Below are 7,047 nucleotides of genomic sequence, written 5' to 3'. Positions count from 1 at the left end.
CTTCCCCGGCCTATAAATATAAAGGCTAAGGCCGATTGAGGTTATTCCCAATCGAATCAATCAAAATATTGCATTACTTTTTGTCTCTCAAACCCTAGCCTTTTCCAACCCTAGATTGCTTTCTTCCTTCGTCTCGACGGCGTTTGAAGATGTTCTGAGTGGCCTGCCGACCTCAGGACAACCCTACGTTCACGAGTTCCGACAGGGTCCCTCCCGAGCTCACTGTTCTAGGTTTCCAGCGAGCCCCTGCCTGCACCGGTCAGACCGGTCGGCGGTACCGGTCAGACCGGTCTGCCAAGGGTTTTGCGGGTGTTGATCGTTTTGACGATCGTTCACGCGTTCTAGCGCATTCGAGTGTGTTGGCGCGATTTTGTGTCAACACACTTTTTGGCGACTCCGCCGGGGAAAGATTAATCTGGTTTAAAAACCGATCTGATCTACTCCCTGAAAAAGATGGGCTCTTCAGAAATCAACAAGGAGAACATCATCACAGCTACCATGGAGGAGCTCACCGAGAAGGAATGCAAGGCCTACCTTCTTGTGGAGGAGCACGTCAAGGCACAATTCTTGAAGGGCTTCAAGAAGGATCGTGGTGGCCTCGTCAAAAGGGTGGAGGAGTTCGTGCTGCCGTCTCTCAAGCTTAACCAGGATAAGATTGAAGAGATCCCCAATGTAAGCCTTTCTCCATCTGATATGTTTGATAGGATGTCATCTTTAATGGATCAGAAGATTATTGCTGCACAAGCTGCCACAGGTGACATTTTAGTTGAATTGAGTAGTGATGTTGATGCGCTTAAAGGTAAACAACCTATGTCAGATCCTAACTCATCACATCCGAGTTCGGCTACCCCTGAGTTCACATCTGAACCATTTTATGGTATGCCGCCGAACTCGTTCCCAGGCCAAACCCCACCACCGTCGACCGTGCACACAGCACTGGTCAGACCGGTCCCACAGATCGGTCAGACCGGTCCGACCGATCAGACCGGTCATCCGACCGGTCAGACCGGTTACTCAGTGCTGTCGCCAACGCCTCTCGAGACAATTCCAGGTTCGGCTGCCCCTAGCCGAACTAATGAATTGTCACTTTATACACCGCCCCGCACTACTGCTGTAGCGGGAGGATCAAAGGGATCTGGACCTAATAAAGGACCGATCCCAACTTCGTTACAGACGATGGCGCATGGAAATCCTAATGCACATCGGTTTTCTGAGTTCTATACCAGCCAGCACTATCAAGCCGATCTTCTTAAGTTTAAACAGGATCTGGCAAATGCGATTAAGAGTAAGCTTGGGGTGGATATGGGTACTACACGTTTATATCAAAAACCTTATCCCGTTGAGTTTGATTTCACTACTTTTCCTGCTGGTTGGCGTATTCCTGAGTTTTCTAAATTTAATGGTGATGATTCTCGTACAACTTGGGAACACGTTAGTCAATATGTATTGCAGTTAGGGGAAGCTGGTTTTAATGATGCTTTACGTGTGCGTTTATTTTCTTTATCTTTGACTGGAACGGCTTTCTCTTGGTTTTCTTCACTTGCTCCTAACTCTATTCGCAATTGGGCTCAATTGGAGCGTAAATTTCATGATCACTTCTTTAGTGGGGAAACCAAAGCGAAATTGTTGGATTTAACATCGATTAGGCAAGGACGTGATGAATCTTCTTCAGATTATTTCAAAAGATTTAAAGAAATTAAAAATCGGTGTTTTAGTTTGACAATTTTCGAAAAAGATTTGGCAGATTTGGCATTTAATGGTTTACGTTCTTATTTGAAATAGAAACTTGAGGGCTTTGAATATCATACCGTGAATTTCTTGCAAGTCAAAGTCATGGGTTTAGAATTTAAACTTAAAAATGCCAAAGATACTTTCAAGCCTCATCGGTCCAACACACACATTCTTGATCATGATTCGGACGATGATAGTAAGGAAGTATATGCCGCTGAATTTGTTTGGCCATCAAAGGCCAAACCCGGTTCGGTTCCGTCTCTTAAGCCGATTCAAAAGAATCGGCAGGAGGAGCCGAAGTTTACTTTTGATGTTTCTAAGTGTGATCGGATTTTTGATGAATTGCTTAAGAATGGTAACATCCGATTATCGCAAGCTATTCCATCTCCCGACGAGCTTAAACGACATGCATATTGTAAGTGGCTTAACTCTACATCTCATGCTACTAATGATTGTAATGTTTTTCGTCGACATGTACAATCGGCCATTAATGAAGGACGATTAGTACTTTCTGAGATGCGGATTGACAAAGCTCCTTTTCCTGTTCATATGCTGAAATTGAACAATCCAAAGGTGCTCATTCGGCCGGAACAAGCCGAAGGAGCCAAGGGAAAGCATGTTGTCATCGGTGATCCAAGACCGATGAACACAAGTGATAAGATCCTTGCCCGAGAAGTTATCAAAGAGAAAACTGATGATGGCAAGAGTACTCTGAAGATCATTGTCAAGAATCCCAGACTCGGGGGGCAAGGGAGCTCTCCACCAGAAAATCGGTCTGCTGATCAGGCACAACCGGTCAGACCGGTGTCTCCGACCGGTGAGACCGGTCCGAACGGTCAGACCGGTTCTTCCAACCGGTCAGACCGCCCTGGTGACCGTCCCCGGACCTTCAAGCCAAAACGTCCGGAAGTGGGTACTTGGAAGACCAACAAAGTGAAGGTGCAGGGAAGAACTGCTAATCAGAAGCCCACCTTCAACCAGTTGTTGAACAAATACACAAAGGCCGTTCAAAACGATCGGCCGTTAAAAAAGAGACCGCGTTCACCACCGCATCAAGATCGTCCAGCGTCCGCAAGGAGGGAATCCAGCAGGCACAGAGGTGATGTTGTCACGTTATATCCTCCTCAGAAGATGTATGCTACCATGCCGTGGATGCCACCGGCTTCAAATGCAACAAATCCGGCATGGGAGCATGGGGGGATATGGATGCAGTGTTTCCCGATGCCTTATCCTCCACATTATCAAGGGAAAAGCTCCAGGATGCCAGTGCATGACCGATTGAGACCACGCCAATCCGGTCCAGTGTAGCAGGTTGCACCGGTCAGACCGGTACACACTGACCGGTCAGACCGGTCTCATTAGAGGCCGGGCCAAGCTCCTGTTCCAAGGTTCGAATATCGCATCAAGGAGAGGAAGGAGGAGCAGAAGCTTGTGGCCGACTCAGAGAAGCTTAAAGCCGATTTTGTGGTTCAAATCGGTGAAATCAAAGTGCCCATAAGAGATACGGGCAAGAGACCGATGGATGTAGATACATCAGTTGATGTTCCTTCACAAAAGCCGATCATGGCCAATGATCATGAGGCCGGTAGCAGCAAGAGTGCAGTGGATAAGTACCATCAGCCTAGATGGTGCCCTTCGGGATTAACTCATACGCAAAAAAGGAAATTGCAGCGCCTCCGCAACAAAGAAAAAAAGAAACAAGAGAAGGAGAAGATGAGGGATGAGGAATTCAACAAATACAGGCCTATGTTCCCTCAAAACAAGGTGTGGAAAGCTAAGATAGCTGACCAGCCAGACAGACTGGTCGGACTGCCACAGCCGACCGGTCAGACCGGTCGAGCCCAGTACAGAGGCAACAGCCGAATCGGCGCCGCCTGTTTCGATTTCTTCTGTTGATGAAGCCCCAGCAGTTCCTCCGACATCAGAAGACGAAGAGTTGGTAGACTACGAAGCGTCTCCAAAGCGCACCAATATGGAGATCAATGTGGTGCACTTATCTTCGGATTACTTCGTGGTTCCGGAGGAGGATTTGGCTCATCTTCAGTTCGGGCCCCGTGAAGCTGTGTTCCAGAAGCCAAGCGAGAAAGACAATCATCTGAAGGCTCTTTATGTGATGGGACACGTCAATGGGAAGCCGGTGACTCGCATGTTAATAGATGGTGGGGCCATTGTAAATCTTATGCCCTACTCGCTGTACAAGAAGCTCGGTGGCCAAGACGAAGATTGGATCAAGACGAACATGACCGTTAGTGGTGTTGGAGGGAGCGAGCCCCTTAGCGCCAAAGGAGTTGCTTCCATGGAGCTCACCATTGGAAGTAAGACGCTTGCTACAACTTTCTTCGTCGCGGAAGTGCAAGGTAACTACAATTTGATTCTTGGGAGGGATTGGATTCATGCAAATCAGTGTGTTCCTTCTACCTTGCATCAGTTTCTTGTTCAGTGGATCGGCGATGAGGTTGAGATTGTCCATGGGGACACTTCATCCTTTTTTGCTTTAGCCGATTCGGATTCCATTAGTGCACACGCCAACGTCAAGTGTTTATCGGGCGTGGACCTGTCCGATTATGATTTGATCAGTTGCACTAAGGATGATTTTGTTTCTGCTGTACTAAAGTCGATGGATAATCGGCTAAATCATTTAATGTAAATCAGATGAGTACAACAGACACTCCAGAGGAGACCGGTCAGGCCGCCAGTGCCGACCGGTCAGACCGGTCCTGTCCCGTTCGGTGCACAGGGCCTACCGGTCAGACCGGACACCCCGACCGGTCAGACCGGTCCAACGTAGAATGGCTGCAGCAGAGGCTAGATCAATATCGGGCGTGTACGAACGATATGTGTGAAGCCATTGAAGATTCTGGTGATCTAGATAAGTTGGGCCAAGGGTTTACATCGGCTGATCCTTTAGAAAAGGTATATATTGGTGATGGAACTATTCCTAGGCCGACTTTTGTAAACAAAAATTTATCGGCTGAATATAAAGCCGATTTGGTTAATTTATTGAAGGAATATGTTGATTATTTTGCTTGGGAATATCATGAAATACCTGGTTTGAGTCGTGATCTTGTTGAGCATCGTTTACTAATTAAAGCCTGTTTTAGACCTTATAAACAACCGGTTAGGCGTTTCAATCCCATTATTTATGACCGAATTAAAACTAAAATTAATTGTTTACTTGATGCTGGATTTATTCGGTCTTGTCGTTATGCTGATTGGATCTCTAATATTGTGCCTGTTGAGAAAAAGGATTCGGGGAAAATTAGAGTGTGCATTGATTTTAGAGATCTTAATAAAGCTACTCCCAAAGATGAATATCCTATGCCAATAGCCGATATGTTGATTAATGAGGCTTCCGGACATCGTGTCATTAATTTTCTTGATGGTAACGCCGGTTACAATCAAATTTTCATGGCCGAAAAAGATATATCTAAAACGGCCTTTAGATGTCCGGGATTTGTCGGTTTATTTGAGTGGGTGGTTATGACTTTTGGTTTGAAAAATGCGGGTGCTACTTATCAAAGAGCTATGAATTTAATCTTTCATGATTTGATTGGTGTCATCTTGGAAGTGTACATTGATGATATTGTCATTAAATCGGCCGGTTTAGATCATCATTTAGCCGATTTGAGACTTGCTCTTGAGAGGATGCGCCGGTATGGTTTAAAGATGAATCCACTCAAATGTGCTTTTGGTGTATCGGCTGGAAAGTTTCTTGGCTTCATTATTCATGAGAAGGGAATAGAGATTGATCCTAAGAGAGTTGAAGCCATGAAGAAGGTTGAAGCCCCTACATGCAAGAAGGATTTACAGAAGTTCTTGGGCAAGGTGAATTTCTTGAGAAGATTTATATCTAATTTGTCCGGGAAGATCGATGCTTTTACTCCTATTCTTCGGTTAAAAGATGAAACCGAATTTACTTGGGGGGCAAAACAGCAAGAAGCATTTAAGAAAATCAAGATTTATTTGTCTTCACCACCCGTACTCAAAGCGCCTAGGAGAGGAGTACCTTTCAGACTTTATGTGGCTGCTGAAGACAAGTTTATTGGGGCTGTTTTGACTCAAGAGACCGAAGGGAAGGAATATATTATTACATATTTAAGCCGGCGACTTATTGATGCGGAGACGAGGTATACATTTATTGAGAAGTTATGTTTGTCTCTTTATTATGCTTGTACCAAATTGAGACATTATCTATTATCTAGTACTTGCATAGTAGTATGTCAAACCGATGTGATCAAACATATGTTACAGAAACCGATTTTGAGTGGTAGAATCGGTAAGTGGGCTTATGCTTTGGTTGAGTATGATTTGGCTTGTGAACCTTTAAAATCTATGAGAGGTCAAATTGTAGCGGATTTTATTGTTGAGCATCGGATTAATGACAAGCATGATTTAGAAGTCGGCTATATTACTTGCACACCATGGAAGTTGTACTTTGATGGACTGGTTTGTGATGGTGGTCAAGGGATTGGTGCTGTTCTTATTTCTCCGAATGGTGCTGTTTTTGAATTTTCAAACCGATTGGAAGAAGAGTGCACAAATAACCAAGTTGAATATGAGGCTCTTCTATTTGGTTTGGAATTCTTGTAATCCATGGGCGTGAAGTATGTTGAAGCCTTTGGAGATTCTCTTCTGGTGGTGCAGCAAGTATCTAAGGTATGCCAGTGTTATAATGGTTCTCTAAATGCATATCTTGATAAATGCCTCGATATTATTTCCTCTTTCGATGAATTTATTATCAAACATATTCCGAGGGAGGAGAATGGAAAGGCAAATACTCTGGCGCAACAAGCATCTGGCTATAATGTTACGAAAAAATATTTCAACATTCGCAAGCCGATGCAAACGAAAGCCGATTGTCTGGTTCTGGACGAACCGGTCCGACCGGTTAGCGAAACCGGTCTGACCGCCCAGACCGGTCACACCGGTCCAGAGACCGGTCTGACCGGTGATGCCGTTGCTGGTTCTAATTCGGCCAAAAAAGATGATTTAATTGTCTCGGCCGAGGCTCAGGATTGTAGGGTTCCTTTTATGTCGTATTTGAGAGATCTTGGTCGTGGCGGAGAGAGAAATATTCGGCGTTTGGCTTTCAAGTATGTTTTGATTGACGATGAACTTTATCGTCAAACTGCCGAAGATTTGCTTCTCAAATGTTTAGACTCGGATCAGGCCCAGATTGCTATGGGTGAGGTTCATGAAGGTATTTGTGGTACTCATCAATCGGCTCCTAAGATGAAGTGGTTACTTAGAAGAGCTGGTTTTTATTGGCCCATCATGCTATCCGATTGTTTCAAGTATTATAAAGGATGCGAAGAA

This window comes from Panicum virgatum, chromosome 3K, assembly GCF_016808335.1.
Source record: "Panicum virgatum strain AP13 chromosome 3K, P.virgatum_v5, whole genome shotgun sequence".
Lineage (NCBI taxonomy): Eukaryota > Viridiplantae > Streptophyta > Magnoliopsida > Poales > Poaceae > Panicum > Panicum virgatum.
Note: the sequence above shows the minus strand (reverse complement) of the source record.